Source organism: Bos grunniens, chromosome 11, assembly GCF_055505025.1.
Source record: "Bos grunniens cultivar Pamir isolate PY7600 chromosome 11, Bosgru_T2T1.0, whole genome shotgun sequence".
Taxonomy (NCBI): domain Eukaryota; kingdom Metazoa; phylum Chordata; class Mammalia; order Artiodactyla; family Bovidae; genus Bos; species Bos grunniens.
Genome location: NC_141175.1, coordinates 86,659,723 through 86,680,035, shown reverse-complemented (window position 1 = coordinate 86,680,035; position 20,313 = coordinate 86,659,723). Strand labels below are relative to the sequence as shown.

The following is a 20,313-nucleotide window of genomic DNA, read 5'->3' as shown; positions in this document are numbered from 1 at the left end:
AAGTACAGAGAACTGTTTTTGCCTTAAACACCTTTAAAGAAAAGGATTGCCCAGTTCAAGAAGGAGGGGACATATGGCTGATTCATGTTGATATTTGGCAGAAACCAACAAAATTCTGTAAAGCAATTATGTTTCAATTAAAAAATAAAATAAGGTTGGTCCACTTTTAACTAAAAAAAAAAAAAAAAAGGATTGCCCAGCCTTTCCTCGGGCCTTTGTATTCCTGGTGGGGGACATAGAAATCCCCCACCTTGAGTTTGAAATGAGGTGGACCTTTTAAAAGGATTTTAATTTCCAGAATTCAGCCTGTTCCTCTCTGCCAAGCCCTTTACTGGAAACAGCGGTCCTTGACCCCCTGAGTAGGCAGGAAGTGGGAAGGGTGGGCACCCAGCCTCAGTGACCTTTGCTCTGCTGTTGCCAACCATGTGACGTGAACAAAGGAGCCTCAAACCCTGGGGGCCTGGCCCAGGCTGAGCACTCTGAGCGGCCCAGGGTGGGAGTCTCCGCCACGCACCACTCTGTTCCTGCAGCAGTTCTCAGCAAAACTGCTCGGTGACCCTGAGAAGGGTCGCCTCTGGAGCTGAAGGGCAGGCAAGGGGAGCCCCACCGCACTGTGAGTGTCTCTTGTGAGTATCTCGGCCGCCAGCTGAATTGCCACACTGGCTGCAGCGTCTGTCAGTGACCTCCTTCTCTTTAATTTCTTTTTATTAAAATCTGGTTCATGTACCATATTATGTAAGTTACAGGTGTACAATGTAGTGATCAGTGACTGCCTCCTTGTGCAGCCAGAATGGCATCTCTGGCCCCGAGTCTGGATTTCCTAACCCCCAGATGCAAGCTGCGCATGGTACTGCAGCAGTGACCAGTTCTTGGTATTTGCTCAGGTGGCATGAAGACCTTTATCCTTGAATCAGACCTGAACCAAACTGTGGATTCTGCCAGCCCGGCTTGCACAGTCACCTCCTGAGTGAGTCCTAATGACTGACACGTGTGATCTGAGGTAAGGAGCATTAGAGCTCCATCAACACACAACCCCCGCAAAGCTCTGGGTTAGAAACGAAGGGCGGAGAGCTCCTGCCTTGTCGGCCTGCGGCACAGGCCCTGACCTTTGACGGACGTCATATTCCTCCAAGGAGGACCACTCTCTCTCTTTACATCAATAAGAGGGTATCGGCACTGAGGTTTTCTCTGTGGAGGTCAAAATACATTCTGCAGATTTTGCCTTTTCCAATGTCAAAAAACATTTTTTTAATTTCAGTATTTTCTGAGGCAAAATCTATGTGAGGTATGATATTGTTATTACAAATCCCACTATACAACTAACCAAAGGCCCAGGGAATCAGAGGAGCATAATTCATTCTCTCCTTCAACAAATATCTGACCAGCATAAGACTAAAACAGGGCGTCCCAGTTGGCTAGTGCTCAAGATTCTGCCTGCCTTGCAGGAGACGTGGGTTCGATCCCTAGATTGGGAAGATGCCCTGGAGGAGGAAATAGCAACATGCTCCAGTATTCTTGCCTGGAAAATCCCATGGACTGAGGAGCCTAACAGGCTATAGTCCATGGGATCACAAATAGTCAGACACAGCTGAGCGACACACACAGCACAAGATTAAAACAGCCCTCAAAGCAATGTGTCAAGTTCCTCTCACTGAAACACAGCCTGTAGTCACAAGATTTGCCAGTTCAGCAGGAGTGGTCAGAGTCCAAGTAAGACCTTTGGAGACCATAAATACAAAACCGATTAAGAAATCTCATCCTAAATATTAAAAAAAAAATACTAAATCACATTTTTTTAAGTACGAAGGGATGAAAACAAGGATCTGATTTTTCCTGTGAGGAATATTTCGCTAGCAAAAGATCTCCACCCCTCTAACCCTCCCCTCTCCACCAAATTTCTAATCTGGCCTAAAGGGTGGGGGTAGAGAGGGGTTGCATTTAAGGAAGTTATTGCTTAGAAAGTGAGAGATCCTTCTCAGAGAGGGAAGAGAGAGAGACTTCCTTACACTGAAGAGTGGTCTAAAGTAGGCCATGACCATTGTAAGGCTGCTCACTGGGGGAGGGACGAGAATTCTCTGGAGGAGCTGAGCCTGATGCTGTAATCTTGGGGTAGGGAAGAGAGCAGAATCCAACACGGAAGTCTCTGGAAGGAACTAAGGCTGTTCCAGCCTCTGGCAGAATGATCAAAGGGAAGACATGGAGCCCAAGAAGAAAATTGTCTTGATTCATCCAGGAAATGAAGGACAAAAGCAATAACTCAGTTTCCACAGAGAAGTATGTGTGCATTCTTGGAAAAACAGGAGGAGAAACACTGGCTTTTAAAGGTCAGCTTTAGAAGATACTGGGGTTCCCTAGTAGCTCAGTAGTAAAGAATCCACCTGCCAAAGCAAGAGATGCAGGAGACATGGGTTCCATCCCTGGGTCGGGAAGACCCCTTGGAGAAGGAAATGGCAATCCACTCCAGTATTCTTTCCTGGAGAATCTCATGGACAGAGGAGCCTGACAGGCTACAGTCTACGGGGTCGCAAAGAGCTGGATATAACTTAGCCACTGAGCATGTGCATATGCACTTAGAAGACACTAGATTCACAAGTCAGGGCTAGGTGAGCAGAGAGAAGCGGAGATTAGAAAGCTTTGGAAATAACAGTAATATTTTCGGTTAATACAAGTTGAGCCTTCTGACCTCCAAATCCTGCAGTCTTCAATGTACCATCCCCTGAGATTCATCCTCACTTGGTTCTGCACCAGGATGCTGGATACATCGACGCTGTGTGGGAGGGACACCACGGGAGCCCAAAGGGGGACAGGTGAATCCTAGGGTACCGCTTTACAAAAGCCATTTCTCCTCGACCTTGGATAGTTCTAGAAGAGCGTGACCTACCATACAAGGGGCAGAGAGGTGTCCAAAGACATTCAATTTGCAACTTCCTTGAGGTTTTCACCCAATACTTTTTTCTGATTGAACCCACATCTCCTGCATTGGCAGGCAGATTCTTTACCACTGAAAGTGAAAGTGAAAGTGAAGTAGCTCAGTCATGTCTGACTCTTAGCGATCCCATGGACTATACAGCCCACCAGGCTCCTCCGTCCATGGGATTTTCCAGGCAAGAGTACTGGAGTGGGGTGCCATTGCCTTCTCCGTTAACAGCGGCTAGGCATATTATATTTACTTGGAGCTGGTATACTTGGTGACAGCCTTAGTGCCCTCGGACACGGCGTGCTTGGCCAGCTCGCCAGGTAACAGCAAGCGCACGGCGGTCTGGATCTCCCTGGATGTGATACTGAGCCCCGAGCAAAGCCCAGTATCTTCTACAGCGGACCTTAAAAGCCAATGTTACTCCCTCTTGTTTTTCTAAGAACACACACACACCTTTCTAAGGAAACTGATTACTGCTTTTGTCCGTTTGTTTCAATTTCTCTCTAAACAAGTTTCTTAAGTTCAGTTCAGTTGCTCAGTCATGTCCGACTCTTTGCGACCCCATTTCTTAAGCTGTTAGGAAAATAGCAGTTCTGAAAGCAGGGGTCCCTGGACTAGCAGCACCAACATCTCCCTGGGGAACTTGTTTTAACCACAGACACTGGACCTGACCCAGATGGAGAGCATCAGAAACTTTAGGGGCGGGGCCAGCAACCTGTTCGGTTGATGCTGATACCAGCTCGTTTGAGAACTGCTCCTGAGCAGAATGCAGGCCCACTGAGCTATAAGAGACTTATTTTACCTTTTCACTACTTATCGATCGCTGTTTGGCTTTTGTATTTAAACTTTCAGTGACACATAGCTCAAGGTTTCTGGTGTTATTATGCATGTTGTTGAGTCGACTATTCTAACTTCAGGGGTGAGGAGGAGGTACCTAGGTCAAATTTGTAATTGGATCCCCGTATCTTTCTTTTTTAGGCTGGGGAAGTGCAGCAAAGTAAAAAAAAAAGAGCTGTGGCTGCATTTGGCTCCCTCTGAGCTGTCTGGATTGGCCAGGCAACTGAGATGTGTCCTTAAGACCTGCTGCAGTTGGTTCCTTCCCTTTGGAAACCAGAACTCAGAGGACGGCACGAGACAGGCTGCAACAGTTCAGACGGCTCGCAGGCTGCCCAGGTTCCTTTTCATTTACCAGGTTCATTTATCCTAGCATTTCTCAGCATCGACCTCCCCTCCCCCACCAATCAATCCCCAGGGAAAATGGAATTTTATCACCCTGGACACTCGGTTCTACCCTCACCCTTTGGCTCCCCTCTCTACCCCCGGCACACATTCCATCTGGCTCTGTGTGTGTGTGTTCTGGGCCTGCCAGAACATTCCAAGACAGAAGCAATTGCTTCCTGCCTGGCTCACGTTGTCAAGCAAGATATGTGAGGCCAGAGACAGGTATCTGTCAGGGAAGCCAGATGTATGATGCTGGCAACCTGGCACAAGGAGAAGAGGAGGGCACAGGGGTTTCTGTGTTACCCCTAGAGCTAGCTAACCAGGAAGGTTGTTACATAAGGAAGCATGTGGGTTTGAGCACAGCTGTTCACCTGTTGCTGATTAGTGCGCTGCCTATCAGCCATGCAGGCTCACTGAGCTGTCAGATGCAGACAGACGCAATCGAGAAGGGTCGGTTCTGTTTAGCAAAAGCTTTTGTTGAACCCTGGACTCTGTTAGGTGCTGGGAAACCTGAACTAAGTAAACCAGAGTCCATGCTCCCAAGGAGCTCATGGTCAAGGAGAGGAACACGGGCCAGTAAACAGTCATTTACAGTCCCCATGAGAAGACAAGGACACTATCTCCACTGGACAAAACCCCTGCAGAAATGCTCTGAGAGTTGAGTCAGGCAGATGTGGTATTTTCCAGATGGGTGTTCCAGGCAGAGAGAACAGTATGTACAAAAGCAACGTGCCCTAACTCTGAAACAGTCACATTAAAGCTCAGGTTCAAATGCCAGGAGCAGCGTTAGGAATGTGGCCTCCTTCTCACAGGGCCAAAATCCAAGCCGGACAACCAGAGAGGAGGCAGGCCCGCTGCTGCCAGGCAGACTCTGTGCAGACCCTGATGGCCCCAAGAAGGAAGAGCAGGGCCGCTCTGCAAGAAGAAAGTGTGGGAGCTGGAGCCCGGGGACATCTTAAACCCCTTATGTATCTGGGAGGTTATGAACCAGGATAAAAGGGAGAATCTAGGTGTGCAGAACTGAAATCTGCCCATCTGAATGTGACAGGAGGTTTAATAAGAGCCCTGCGGGTGGGGAGCACAGGAGACATGAGAACTGGAACGTTTACAGAACAAAAAAGAATTCGCTTGCTGGAGGTGTGTTCTGTGTCTCTACCAAAAAGAGATTTTCCATCCAAGATCAGGTCCTCAGCTCCCCCCACAGTGTCACTCTCTGTGGGTTATCTCATGGGGCCCAGGACTTCAGCTGCCATGGACAACCCCCATCTCCCCGCCAGTCTCTCTCCTGGCAGACAATTGCTCACTGGACATCTTCACCTTGACACTCACGTACACTCCAACTTAACGCCATTACGTGTCCCAAACTGAGTATCTCCTCACTATCCTAGATTCCTCCCTCCAGCCCTCCCCAGTGGACTCTAGCTCAAGGGACAGGACTTCAATTCACCTTAATGCCTCACCCAGCAATCCCCAGCAGGTCTTGCTCTCCCCTCCTTTCTCTAATCAAATTATTTACTAAATCTTTTTTTTTTTGGCTCTGCATGTGGGAACCTAGTTCCGTACCCAAAGATCAAACCCTTGCCCTAAGCCTTAGAAGTACAGAGTCTTAAAACTACTGGACCACCAGGGAAGTCCCTACTAAATCATTCTTGAACCTATTCACCTTAGATTAGTTTCCTATGGCTGTGTTTGTGCGTGCAAGTCCCTTCAATCGTGTCCAACTCTCCGTGACCCTATGGACTGTAGCCCACCAGGCTCCTCTGTTCATGGAATTCTCCATGCAAGAATACTGTAGTGGGTTGCTATGCCCTCCTCCAGGGGATCGTCCCAACCCAAGGATCGAACCCACATCTCTTACGTCTCCTGCATTGGCAGGCAGGTTTTAACCACTAGCGGCACCTGGAAAGCCCTTCCTATGGCCACTGTAACAAATCACTACAAAGTCAGTGCCTTAAAACAACATGAATTAATTACCTTGCAGTTCTGGAGGTGAGAAGTGGGAAATGAGCTAAAATCAGTGTGTCAGCAGGGCTGTGGTTCCTTCCAGAGGTTTTAGGGGGGAATCAATTCCCTTGATATTTTCCAGCTGCCTGAATTCCTTGGCTCCTGGCCCCTTCCTCCATCCTGAAAGACAGGAGCACAGCATCTTCAACTCTTTTTGATTTTGATGAAATGCCTTCCTCCATCTTTCAAGAATTCTTGTGATTATCCTTCCTGATCCCATCCAGATAATCCAGAATAATCTTCCCATTTCAAAATCCTGAATTTAATCACACCTGGAAAGTCCCTTTTGCCTTATAAGGTATCACAGGTTCTGAAGATTAGGAAACGGACTTCTGCGGGCCATTACTCTGCCTACCACACGCTTCCTCCTATCCCAGTACCATGGCACCAGCATCTCTCACCCAGCTCCAGTGGGTACCAGCACACTGCTCTTATTCGAGCCACTCCTATGTTATCCTTTTATAGCTGCCTGATCACAGGCCTGTCTCCTTTGAGCTTTACGTGCTGTGAGGACAAGGTTGGAATCTTGCAACATGTATGTTGGTACACCCACTATGGGAAAAGTATGGAGGTTTCTCATAAAACTAAAAATACAATTTCCAAATGATCCAGCAATCCCACTCCTGGTCAAATATCCAGATAAAACTGTAATTCAAAAAGATACATGCACTCCTGCGTGTTCACAGCAGCACAGCTCACACTAGCCAGGACATGGAAACAACCTAAATGTCCACCGACAGATGAGTGGACAAAGAAGATGTGGTACATACATACAGTGGAAGGTTACCCAGTCATTAAAAAAGAATGAAATAATGCCATTTGCAGCAACATGGATGGAACTAGAGACTATCATACTAAGTGAAGTAAGTCAGAAAGAGAAAGAAAAGTACATACAATATCACTTATATGTGCAATCTAACACACGAAACAAATGAGCTTACCTACAAAACAGAAACAGACTCACAGACACAGGGAACAGACTTGTGGCTGCCAAGGGGGAGGAGGGATAGAGGAGGGATGGACTGGGGGCTTAGGACTAGCAGATGCAAACTATTACATATAGAATGGATAAACAATACTACTACTACTAAGTCACTTCAGTCGTGTCCGACTCTGTGCGACCCCATAGATGGCAGCCCACCAGGCTCCCCTGTCCCTGGGATTCTCCAGGCAAGAACACTGGAGTAGGTTGCCATTTCCTTCTCCAATGCATGAAAGTGAAAAGTGAAAAGTGAAAGTGAAGTCGCTCAGTCGTGTCTGACCCTCAGCGACCCCATGGACTGCAGCCTTCCAGGCTCCTCCGTCCATGGGATTTTCCAGGCAAGAGTACTGGAGTGGGGTGCCATTGCCTTCTCCGGATAAACAATAAGGTCCTACTATATAGCACAGGGAACTATATTCAACAGAAGCAGAAGATATTAAGAAGAGGTGGCAAGGATACACAGAAGAACTATACAAAAAAGATCGTCACAACCCAGATAATCACAATGGTATGACCACTCACCTAGAGCCAGACATCCTGGAATGAGAAGTCAAGTGGGCCTTAGGAAGCATCACTATGAATAAGGCTGGTGGAAGTGATGGAATTTCAGTTGAATATTTCAAATCCTAAAAAATGATGTTGTGAAAATGCTGCACTCAATATGTCAGCAAATTTGGAAAACTCAGCAGTGGCCACAGGACTGGAAAAGGTCAGTTTTCATTACAATCCCAAAGAAAGGCAATGTCAAAGAATGCTCAAACTACCACACAATTGCACTCATCTCACACGCTAGTAAAGTATTGCTCAAAATTCTCCAAGCCAGGCTTCAACAGTACATGAACTGCGAACTTCTGGAAGTTCAAGCTGGATTTAGAAAAGGCAGAGGAACCAGAGATCAAGTTGCCAACATCTGTTGGATCATCAAAAAAGCAAGAGTTACAGAAAAACATCTACTTCTGCTTTATTGACTACGGCAAAGCCTTTGACACAATAAACTGTGGAAAATTCTGAAAGAGATGGGAATACCAGACCACCTGACCTGCCTCTTGAGAAATCTGTATGCAGGTCAGGAAGCAACAGTTAGAACTGGACATGGAACAACAGACTGGTTCCAAATAGGAAAAAGAGTACGTCAAGGCTATATATTGTCACCTTGCTTATTTAACTTACATGCAGAGTACATCAAGAGAAATGCTGGGCTGGATGAAGCACAAGCTGGAATCCAGATTGCTGGGAGAAATATCAATAACCTCAGATATACAGCTGACACCACCCTTATGGCAGAAAGTGAAGAAGAACTAAAGAGCCTCTTGATGAAAGTGAAAGAGGAGAGTGAAAAAGCTGACTTAAAACTCAACATTCAAAAAACTGAGATCATGGCATCTGGTCCCATCACTTCATGGGAAATAGATGGGAAAACAGTGGAAACAGGACCGACTTTATTTTTTTGGATTCCAAAATCACTGCAGATGGTGACTGCAGCCATGAAATTAAAAGGCACTTACTCTTGGGAGAAAAGCTATGACCAACCTAGACAGCAAATTAAAAAGCAGAGACATTACTTTGCCAGCAAAGGTCCGTCTAGTCAAAGCTATGGTTTTTCCATTAGTCACGTATGGATGTGAGAGTTGGACTATAAAGAAAGCTGAGTGCCGAAGAATTGATGCTTTTGAGCTGTGGTGTTGGAGAAGATTCTTGAGAGTCCCTCGGACTGCAAGGAGATCCAACCAGTCCATCCTAAAGGAAACCAGTCTTGAATATCCATTGGAAGGACTGATGTTGAAGCTGAAACTCCAATACTTCAACCACCTGATGCGAAGAACTGACTCACTGGAAAAGACTCTGATGCTGGGAAAGATTGAAGGCAGGAGAAGGAGCTGACAGAGGATGAGATGGTTGGATGGCATCACCGATTCAATGAACATGAGTCTGGGTAAACTCCTGGAGTTGGTGATGGACAGGGAGGCCCGGCATGCTGCAGTCCGTGGGGTCGCAGAGAGTCGGACACAACTGAGTAACGGAACTGAATGATGATAAACCGTAATAGAAAAGAATATTTAAAAAAGAATCAATTTGCTGTTCGGCAAAAATTAACATATTATAAATCAACTATAATTCAATTATTTTTTAATATTTATTTTAAAAGGATTTTTTTAATCCTTTATTTAAAAGGATCTTCTTTTGTGTTGTCCCCCAAGTACCTTATAAGGTTCAAAGAACATTTTCTGAATTGGATTTTTAAAAATAAAACTCCTTTGATTGGAAACTCTCTGGGCCTCAGACCTGCTCTGCTTTGCTTTCTTAGTGCTTACTAGCTATTATGGACACAGGCTGTGCAGGGACACTTTCCTAGGGGAAGGGAGGGGCCAGTAAACAGCCCAGGGCTTGTCAGTCAGTCCCAGATCAGGAAGGCAACTGGGGACAAGGCCCTGGCAGAAAGGCCTGGGAGGTTTACCAAAGCAGGCATCCAGAAGAGAGGTTTCCCCTCCCAGGTCACATCGGTGAGGCTGGACACCGCAGTCTGTAATTTCATCACAGGCCAGAACCAGATTCCTGATACATAGTAAGAATTCCAGGACAGCACACACGAGGCAGCAGCTGGGCTGTCAGCCTCGGGCTAGAGCAAAGTAGGGCCTGGGTCGGGGTTGGGGGGGTGGGGGGAGGGAGGGGCAACTCCCCAGCCCTCCCACTCCTCCCCTGCTTCCCCCGCCAAAGCCCCCTCCCCACCCTCTTCCTTCCCTTTGTACTCATGAATGCCAGCCCACTCAAGGCAGACATTTGAGAGACTACTGCCAACTTCGAGCAACTTCAACACCTGCTGGGATTGATGAGAAAAAATATTGCTAACAAATGACCCTTTTCTGTGTCTGCTTTTAATAGACGAAAGATTTACAAAATCATAATTAGTCTCCTTCAGCAGTTGGTGTGGCCAAGATAAACCACATCAAATTATTTGCCAACTTAGTTCCTGTAGACTAGAGGATAAACAAGTCCCTTTTTCTCCACCTCCTTCTCTGTTTCTTCTTTAAGCTTTTTAAAATAAAGTATACATTGTCAGGACTTTTCACAGCCAAAAGTCAGTTTGCCACTTCCATTCCATGCAGAAATTTTTGCTGTGGTTTATTTATTTTTATGGCTGTATGACATTTCTTGGCAATGTCCATTTCACAATGTTTTCATCCGTATTTCTTTCGCTGGACATTTAGGTTGTTCTGGGTTTTTTCCTCTTTCAAATAATTCTGCAAAGTATTCTTCTGTGTGTCTCCTTTATGCACATGTGGGGAAGTCTAAAGATGGGTAAGCACTTCCTCATCATTTCTAAATGAGTAATCACTATACTGTCCAAAATGGTCGCCTGAATTTACACTCCCACCAACAGCACACACAACAACAACAGTTCTTGTTGCTTCACATCTTCCCCAATACTTCAGCAAATGTTTTTGGTTTTTACCAATCTTTTAAGTATCAAAAGTTTCTTCTGTGGCTCAGTGCTGAAGAATCCATCTGCCAAACTGGAGAGGCAGGTTCAATCCCTGGAAGAGCCTCTGGAGAAGGAAATGGCAACCCATTTCCTTGCCTGGAAAATCCCATAGACAGAGGAGCCTGGCAGGCTATCTTAGTATTAAATAGTACTGGTTTCCTGTAACTTACATTTTCCTGACTAGTAGTGAGGTTGGGCATCTTTTCATGTAAGTATTGACTTTTTAGATTTCTTCGATGGATTGCCTGTTTTCATCTTTTGCCTACATATCTATGGAGTTGTTTCTTTTTACCTCATCAATCTGTAGTTTACTTGTTTTTACATATACATTCTGAATACCAATCTTGTTTTTTTAGATTTTTTTTTATGTGGACCATTTTTAAAGTCTTTATTGAATTTATTACAATCTTGCTTGTTTCATGTTTTGGTTTTTTGGCTGCGAGACATGTTGGATCCTAGCTCCCCAACCAAGGACTGAACCTCCACCACTGCCTTGGAAAGTAACGTCTTAACCACTGGACCACCAGGAAAGCCGCACTCCTCTATGACTTTATAGGTTATGTCTGCTCAGGCCCTCCGAGAAGCAGACACCAAGAAGGAATTAGAAGTGAAGACAATTACTGGGATCACAAAGAGTTGGACATGACTTAGCGACTAACATGTTAACTTTTTTTACTTTCAATGCTCTGAAAGGTAATGGGACAAAGAGCAGGAGTGGCTGGGAAGACCCTTCAGATCCCAATGCAGATCTTGCTACCTGTGATGGCAGAGAGAAGAAAGGAGGATTGGGTAGGAAGAGACTTCGTCTGCAGGGAGTTCTGAGGTCTCCGTCCAGCTAACGGAGAGCCTCAGAAGAAAGTCTGCCTTTTATTTATTTATTTATTTATTTTTTGAAAGTTTGCCTTTTAAAGGAAACCAATGCTGGGCAAGAATGGCTCAGCTTGAGTCCCCCCACCATGCGCAGTTGGGCCAGGGAGAGCATGGTCTCGGTCTGAACACTGGTGGATCTAGAAGGTGCGGCAGCCACAGGCTGTCAGCCAATCACACACCTGGCAGGCGCCTCTCTCCTGAAGGGAGACCAAGCACCCCTTATAGCTATCCCCTTGCCAACATCTTCTCCCAGGTCATACTTGACTATTTTTTATTTTTGCCTTATGGCGTCTTTTGATGAGAAGGAGCTTTACACTTGAATGCTGATAAATTTATCACTATTCTTTATAGTTTGTCCTGCTGTGTTTTCAGGTATTACTGTTTACTCTCTGATCCTGAGAGTTTTCTATATTTTCTCCTAGATGTCCTAAAATCCTGCTTTTCAAATTTTTCACCTCTAATTAAATGGGTTGTGTTTGGTTTTGTTTCTCTACATGGGTTACTGAATTCCCAGCGTCATTTTTTGAATAATTCATCCTTTCTCTACAGATTTGCATGTTGTCTCTGTCATACATCAAGCCTTCATACGCACAGGAATCTGCCTGGGGGCCCTCTATTCTGTTCCACAGGCCTATTTGTCTCCTTCTGGGCTAATACCACACCACTTTAATAAGTCTGATAAGGCAAGTGACTCATCTTGGTTTTTTTCAAAATTTCATAGGTATTTTGGCCCTTTGCTTTTTTGAAGCAATGTTAGAATCATCTTACCAAGTTACACAAAATATCCTGTCTGGATTTTTATAATTTCTAGATTAATTTAGGGAGAATTAAAATCTTTTAACAGTGAATCTTCATATCATGAACATGCCTCATCTCTCTAGCAAAGAATACCTAAGTAAGTGAAGTTCTGTAATTTTCTTCATAGAGATCATACATATATCTCATTGGATTTATTCCTGGCCCCTCATGGCTTTGTTTCTTATAAATGTTCACTTTAAAAGTTTTTGTTTCCTAACTGACTGGTTATAAAAATCAATTTCGATTTTGATAAAAATTTTGGATAAAAATCCAAATTGATTTTTATATCACGAGCTTCTATATAGCAACTTTGATGTCTTCTCTGATAAACTGAGGCTCTTTTTCACACATCTCTAGGAAATCAGGATCCTTCTGTACTCAAAGAAAACCCATCAGCAGATTATCTAAGCAGGCCAAGCTGGGGGAAAGGCCATTTGCTGACTCCCCTGGCTAAACGGCACCGCCTCCTTCTGGAGACCTTGCCAGCAAGACAGAACTCCCAGGGAGAGTTGCTTTAGATCAAGCAAGGTTCTGGACAGAGTGGCCTAGCTTGAGGTCAGCGTTACTGTTACAGAACAAAATGATCCCCAAGCAAAAAGCTCAGCGCCAACTGGGTTAGACAGGGGGCTGCTGGGGTGACCTGATTAGAGGATGGCATCTCTTGATTGGCCACATTTGCTCTGTTCTGTCCTTCCACTCTCCCTACTTGGAGAGGCCTTAGGGATATCAGAAAGCAGGCCAGGAGGAGGCAGCAGCCTGTACCATGAAAGGGAGTTAGAGCAAAGCCTGCCACTGCCGACCCTTCACCCCCACTCAGCTTCCAAGCTGTTCCCCAATCAGGTTCCATTCCACCCGGCCCGACTGCTGGAGGGCAGTTAGGCAGCTTTGAGAGCCCAGTGTGGGACAGGAAATGTATTCTGTGGACCCTTGGCTTTGGGGTCATCCTAAATAGATACTGGAGTCCATGGCCATACTACCCTGAACATGCCCGATCTTGTCCAAATAGATACTGGAGAAGGAAAGAGAGAGAGAAAGAAGTGACACCCACTGGGTGGACACAGGCCTCTCACCCGTCTCAGCTGTCTCCACAAAACAGTCCTGAGGTGGGTGTCTTCTAGAGGTCCCACTGTCTCTTCTCCCATTTCTCCATGGGCTACTTAAGTGTACAGGCTCCTGATGACTTCGTGAGAAGCCTAGGTTTTATTTCTATATCCATCTGTATCCAAAGTGTGAGCCAGTGGGGCACAGTGAGAAATGGATAAAGGCTGAGTCAGACAGACCTGAGTTCTAGTCTCCGAGGGATCCCAGGTATGGTGCAGTCAACTCCCCTAAGCTCTGATTTTTCCCTCTGTTTAGGGAAGAAGAAAGTATCTTCTTTGTAGGATGGCTGAGATCATTAGACTGAATCACATACATCGCTACCGAGCAGATGCCGTATAAAGCTGTATGCTTCCTTGCAAGGTCCTTTAGGAAATTGCTGAATCACTTCTCAAGTTTAAGGGGGTGTAAGGTATGTGCCAATTCTCCAGGGAACCAAGAAACATGAGTTCTACTGAAATGAGCATTTTCAGCCTCACAACAATTGCATTAGGTAGAGTGCATGTTATAGCCACACTGTAAATGAAGAAACCGAAGTTCAGAGGAGCAGTGTGACTCCCGAAATCAGAGGCAGGACATGGCAGAGCAGAGATAAGAAGCCGAGTCCTTCCTGGAGCCTTTGCTGCCCAGGCCCCACCCAGTTATTTCCCTTCCCAGCTCCTGGCCACCAGGTCCCAGACCTCAGGTAACCCCATGGCTTTTAGCTGAGCTCCAATGCAGACCTGACCTCTCTTTATCAGATGACAAGGATTTCAATTGCCAGGAGCAAGAGTTCCCTGACTCACATGACCCTTCCAGTCTCTAGTATTTTCCTGCAAACAAGAATCCACTGAAAGGCTATTGTTCTTCTTGCTTTTGCTTTTCCTAGGAACTGCCATTCTGTGTAAGGCCCAGGAGCTGGAAAGCACAATCAGATAAAGGTAGAGAGGAAAGAGGGAACAAAAGAGGGGCAAGAGAGGCTATTGATAGGAATCAGCAAATCATTATTTAAACAGAAAATGATTGTTCTTATTACCTATTGCCTTTATTATAATAACCTATGCATTTGTAAGGCTTCCTCCATTTATAAGGTTCTAAAGCGGAAAGTCTGTGTGTGTGTGTGTGTGTGTGTGTGTGTGTGTGTGTGTGTATACATGAGTATATGCATGCCTCTCGATCTGTCTGTGTCTGTATTTAATCCTCTGCAGCACTGGGCCTGGAATCAAACACATAAACAACTAACTTATAGAAGGAGGGAATGTGTGACCCATTTTCCCAGAAATGCCTTCTCCTCAGGCTCTTATTAGGTCTGACAGTCTCATCATAAGAGTCTCTACTTCTTGGAGACCTGTTCCTTTTACCAGGTTAACCATTAACAGGTCCTTCTCACTGTCTAAAGAGTACAGCAGACTGGAATACCATGGGAAGGGCCCTTTGACGAATTAAATGGGGGTGGGGGGTGGGGAGCTGACCCATGGAATGCAGTTATTTGTGTGATGGGAACTTGTTCCTGGGATGTAAACCCTGACTCGCCCCTGTAAGAAGATAAAGAATCACCCCAAAGGAGGATCTCTGAGAAGGCAAGTATGTTGCTCACACCATCATCTATCAAGACCGGTTTGACCTTGGTCTGGTTTCACAATGCAGCTTAGGCCACCGGGCAGAGCAAAACTAAGGGGCTCCTTCATGAGTCAAGCTGATGACCCTGGTCTCATTCCTCTAGTCTCCATCGAAATTGGGCTAAACTACTAGGGACCTATGTGGAGCCCAAAACAGACCAGCCAAGAGGATACTGGTGTATTTTTTTTTGCCCATATGTCTCTTTCTTTCCTGGAAAATGCCACGGACAGAGGAGCCTAGAAGGCCACAGTCCATGGGGTCACAAAAGAGACAGAACTGAGTGACTAAATAGCAACAGCTGTTTATTTACCACCTGATCATTGTTTTATTCAGTCACTCAACATTAAAATATTTATCCCTGCCTTGTTACAAAAGAGAGTGAAGGTAAAACTGATTTATACAAAAGGTGACATTTTTAAGCTAATTCACATCTATCATCCATGGCATTCTATAATTTAACTCAACAAGTAATTATTAAATGCCAACTCTAATAGTAGCGAGACAACATCAGTGAAAATATAAAGATGGGCCCATCCAAATGGACCTTGTAGTCTAAGTGCAACTGTGGACTCGTAAACAGAAAATTACAACTGTGGGTCAACTCTTTTGTAATTCTAGTGATCATGGCTAAATAGTCTCTCTTGCTATCAGTCAATCCTTAACTATTACAAAAATTAACGTTCATAGCTGTTTATGGACTTCTCTGGCAGCTCAGTGGTAAAGAATCTGCCTTCCAAGGCAGGAGAGATCTATGGGCCAGGAAGATCCCCTGCAGAAGGAAACGACGACCCACTCCAGTATTATTGCCTGGGAAATCCCATGGACAGAGGAACCTGGAGGGCTGTAGTTCATGGGGTCATAAAAGTCAGACACAACTGAGCAACTAAACAAGAACAACAGCTGTTTATATTTTATGTACTCTAATGACACCTGATGAGAAGAACTGACTTATTTGAAAAGACCCTGAAGCTGGGAAAGATTGAAGGCGGGAGGAGAAGGGGCTGACAGAGGATGGCATCACTGACTCAATGGACATGAGTTTGACATGAGTTGGGAGTTGGTGATGGACAGGGAAGCCTGGCGTGCTGCAGTCCATGGGGTTGCAAAGAGTCAGATACGACACAGCGACTGAACTGAACCAAACTCTGACCCCATCTCCCACTTTTAGCCTTTGCTGCCTAACAGCCTACCGGTCACACCCAGGCAGGAGCCATTGGCACAGAGTTCTCCCCTTATAAACGGAAGAACTTACAAACAAAAATAGCAATGAGAATGAATGTTAAAGACAGTTTTAATCCAACTTGCAAGCTACAAGTAAGCACTAAAGCAGCTAAATTTGCAGAGGCTCCACTCAGGGTCTAGTTCTATTTAGCTCAGATGAAGAAACAGCAGCTGGATCACCGACTGCCACAGTAAGTGAAAAACCACAACACGGCAGCCAGTCTTCACCTTCCCAATCAATGGTTCAGGGTCATGGCCAGTATTTGTACCTTGAGCTTTAAATATTTCCTGAATGTGTTTTACTTGGTTCTCTCATTTTATCTCCTAAAGATGTCATAGTCTGCAGATGGGGAGAGAACAAGCCAAAGAAAGGTAGCTGACTTCCCTCTGGTCCTTCACAACGTTGCTGTCTGGGATGTAAATGAAATCCTAGGACCAGGTTTCCCAGCACCTGGTTTTGACAGCAAAGAGAGCACTTGCTGTACCTTTTGAGAACAGAGGTACTTAAGGAGCCTGGTAATTTATGAGAAAGCTCTGGCTGGTCAAGAGTTACTACTGTTATACATTTTAGCTTGAAGTGAAGAAAGGTCTCTGGTCTGGGCTGAGGGTCAATCTACTTTTTAATGTGGTGGAATGATCTAGCACAGTAGTTCTCAAAGTGTGGTCCCAGGACCACCAGCATCAGGGTGACCTGGGGATTTATTAGAAGTGCAAATCCCCCAGCCTCACCCAAAACCACCTGGGTCAGACACTCTGGGAAAGGAGCCCACAATCTGTGTTTCAACAGGCTTTGGGGAGGATTCTGATGCACGCTCAAATTTAGGGACATGTGCTCTAGAGCAGTGTTCCCAAATTTGGTCCTGGGACCCTTGGCCTCAGGATCTGCAAAAGGAAATTCTGGAATAGGTGATCTGGAGGTGCAAGAAAATGAGAGAAACAAGGTTTACTCCTTCAGTCCAGCATTTCCCAAAGAGCCTGATCTTAAGTATTACTGGGGACCTCTAAATAACAGCCAATGTCCTGACCCCTATCCAGGGAATTCAGAATCAGAATGGGAGAGAAGAGTTGAAATAGCCAGGCTCAGATTCGGACATCCCTTGGATAAGTGTGGCTCACTTATCTAACCTCAAGAGGATTATTGCTCTGGGCTCCAGAAACCATTGGTTTTGAAGGAGTCTTTTGGGCCTAGAAAAGAAAACAACAGTTTCAAAGGCCCTTGCTGAATCATCTAACTTCGGAAAAAACAAAACAGAATTTTAGGTCCCGCCCTGATGCTCCAGGCCTGTTGCATCTATCTGGGACTTATCACCCCCTGTCCGGAAACCTTCCACCCCCTACACCTGCCCAGAAGACTTATTATCCCCTGCCCAACTACAAATTCCATCTCAACTAAAGAGTACCCAAAACATCCCGCCTGATTAACATTTCCCTTATCGCTTCCACAAACCTCCCTATAAATATGGAACCTCCCTGATCCCTCCTCGAGCTCAGCCTGGTCGTTAGGCCGACTGTCGCCCCTCCTTGCCTGAATATTGGTAACCTACTTCTGTTGAGGTCGTCTTTCCTTTTTCTGCCTCGGCCCGAACTATACCTTACAGGTTTAGTCATTGTATCCACCTTAGCCCAATACCATCAACATCTAAAGAGGGGTCTGATGCCAGTCCTCCATTCAGAAAATAAATACTATACAAAACCTATTGATTTTTTTTAGCCTGAGAAAGTACCAAAAAAAAATTAAATATAAATTTCTGGGTTATTTATCAATGGATCAGGCAAAAAGCAGCACATAGAGACCCCTGAAGACAAAGCATTCAGCCAGGATAGAAAAAAGACTCAACAAACGAGAAAAAAAAAGAGGGAGATTAAATGGGAGAGAGGGGCAGGAAGGCAAAGGGAGAGGGGCAGAGAAGCTGAGACTTCATGGAAAACGAATAAAAGATGATTCTGGTTCTTTAAACCCCTGGTGGCTCAGAGGTAAAGCATCTGTCTGCAATGTGGGAGACCTGGGTTCGATCCCTAGGTCAGGAAGATCCCCTGGAGAAGGAAATGGCAACCCACTCCGGTACTCTTGCCTGGAAAATCCCATAGACAGAGAAGCCTGGTATGCTACAGTCCGTGGGGTCGAAAAGAGTCGGACACGACTGAGTGACTTCACTTTCCCTTTCAAACCCCAACTGCCAGGATCTAATGCCTGACGGCGTGAAGTGGAGCTGATGTAATAATAATAGAAATAAAGTGCATAAAAAATGCAACGTGCTTGAATCACCCCGAAACCATCCCCATTTGTCCCACCTTGGTCCGTGGAAAATCTGTCTTCCTTGAAACCAGTCCCTAGTGCTAAAAAGGATGGGGACCACTGCTTTAGATTCACGGTAGGGAGCCCAGCTTGGTGCTTAAACACCTGGGCTTTTGAGGCTGTTTAGTTTAAGTACCAGTTCTGTCTCTTTACAACAAGCAGTTGACAATCTTTTTGAGCCTCAGTTTCCTCGTTGATAAATAGACTAATAAGAGTGTCTCCCTTGAAGACACTTGTTCTGAGTAGCAAATGCAATGAGGTGGTTGGTATTTATCAAGCTTAATCAACTGGTGTGGCCACACTGTAGTAAGAAGCACTCAGCCAATGTGAACTATTACAATTCTAACACCTCCAATTGTTGCTGGCCAAAATCTTGGCCTTCTCTGCCCACCGAAGCCGAATAAAAAATGTGGAGACAGAGTTTGGAGAAAACAGAAAGGTGGCTTTTATTCTCAGTTGGCGGAGAGGGGACCTCAGTGGGCTCATGCCTTAGGAACTGTGCCCCCCTCCATGAAGAGTCTAGGGGCTTATATAAGGCAAGGGCTCAAAGTCAGGAGTCGGAGATGCGGAATAAAGGTGATAGGATCTTGATTTCTTCCTCTTGTGTTGTTTCAAAGACAGTCATAGACTGGCATCAGAAACCCAGTAATTGAGTCTGGCAATTGGGTAGCTCTGCTGCCTTTCTGATATGTAACTATAAGGAAGGATGTTGTAAGGGTAAACACCAGACAGGGGATGGATTTAGCATAGAGTCAAAGGAAAAATGTGAATTGTAGCTCCTACAGAGTTATGAGGCAGAAAAGCAAACTTGGTTACAGACATGCAGAGCTAGGAGCAGTTAAAGTAAGAAAACTAGGAATACTCAGGCCTGCTTACTATTCATTCTCTTTATCGTCTTTGTTCTCAGGAAAGGGAAAGAGAAAAATTCATTCCTCTTTTTTCCTTTTACTGCAACACTTTGGATAAATCATTTCCAATCTAAAATCTAATTTATCATGTCTGCGTCAAAAAAAAGGCTGGACCCTTGTAGACCATCCCTGTGATAAATTCTGTTCCTGACTTACTTTAAAACCTGACCACACAGCAATAACAGATGTTTATCCCACTGAAGAACGATCAGACAAGGAACCTACCACTGGGGAGGGGGTGTCTGGGCAAAGGGAGTGTCTGAGCCTCCCATTTTGCTTAATTTAATCCCAGGTGTACCGCCTGCTTGTGGCTCAGTCAGACTAAGCAGGTACTTCTGCTGTTCCAAAGACTAGGTCCCTCCTCCTCACCTCAATTCACTGCTCCAGACAAAACGAGGCAACTTGATTAGAAAAGAGACAGAGTTGACAAGAATTGTATTTTCTCTGGAAGATTTCCTACAAAGGGGCAGGCCGGTGCTCCAGACTAGAGCAGGTTAATACGTTATTGATTGGTTAATGGGTTACTCTCCACCATCGGATCTCAAACTTGAATCTAAGATTGAGAATTTTAGATAACTACAGTTTATCTAAGAATTCCCTGGTGGTCCAGTGGGTTCATTCCCTGGTCGGAGAACTGAGGTCCCACAAGCTTAGCAGACAAAAATTTTAAAAACTTATCAGAAAATATACACTGTCATTAAGAAGCCAAATTAAAAGATATTCTTCCTCAAGGGCTAATTGAGGGCTGGAAGGAAGCAAAAAATAATATCACTAAATATGCATCAGATTATCAGATGGTCTTTGTATGGCATACTTAATTATAGGACTGGTTCCAATCACCAAACACAGTATTCAAAAACTGATTGCTTATGAGCATCATGATCATCTCACAATTTTGTTTTCAATTTATGAAGAACT

General features: G+C 45.1%; 1 long non-coding RNA gene across 2 annotated transcripts; it reads left to right on the top strand.

Moving 5' to 3' along the window:
- The first annotated feature begins 444 nt into the window (after positions 1 to 444).
- On the top strand, positions 445 to 9,393 carry LOC147363484 (uncharacterized). 2 transcript variants are annotated; one of them, XR_015137208.1, is made up of 4 exons: positions 445 to 613; positions 885 to 1,000; positions 3,896 to 4,090; positions 6,225 to 9,393. It is a non-coding gene; the product is annotated as an uncharacterized LOC147363484 (long non-coding RNA). The 2 variants fall into 2 exon arrangements; XR_015137206.1 differs by having other exon boundaries at positions 445 to 626.
- The last annotated feature ends 10,920 nt before the right edge of the window (positions 9,394 to 20,313 follow it).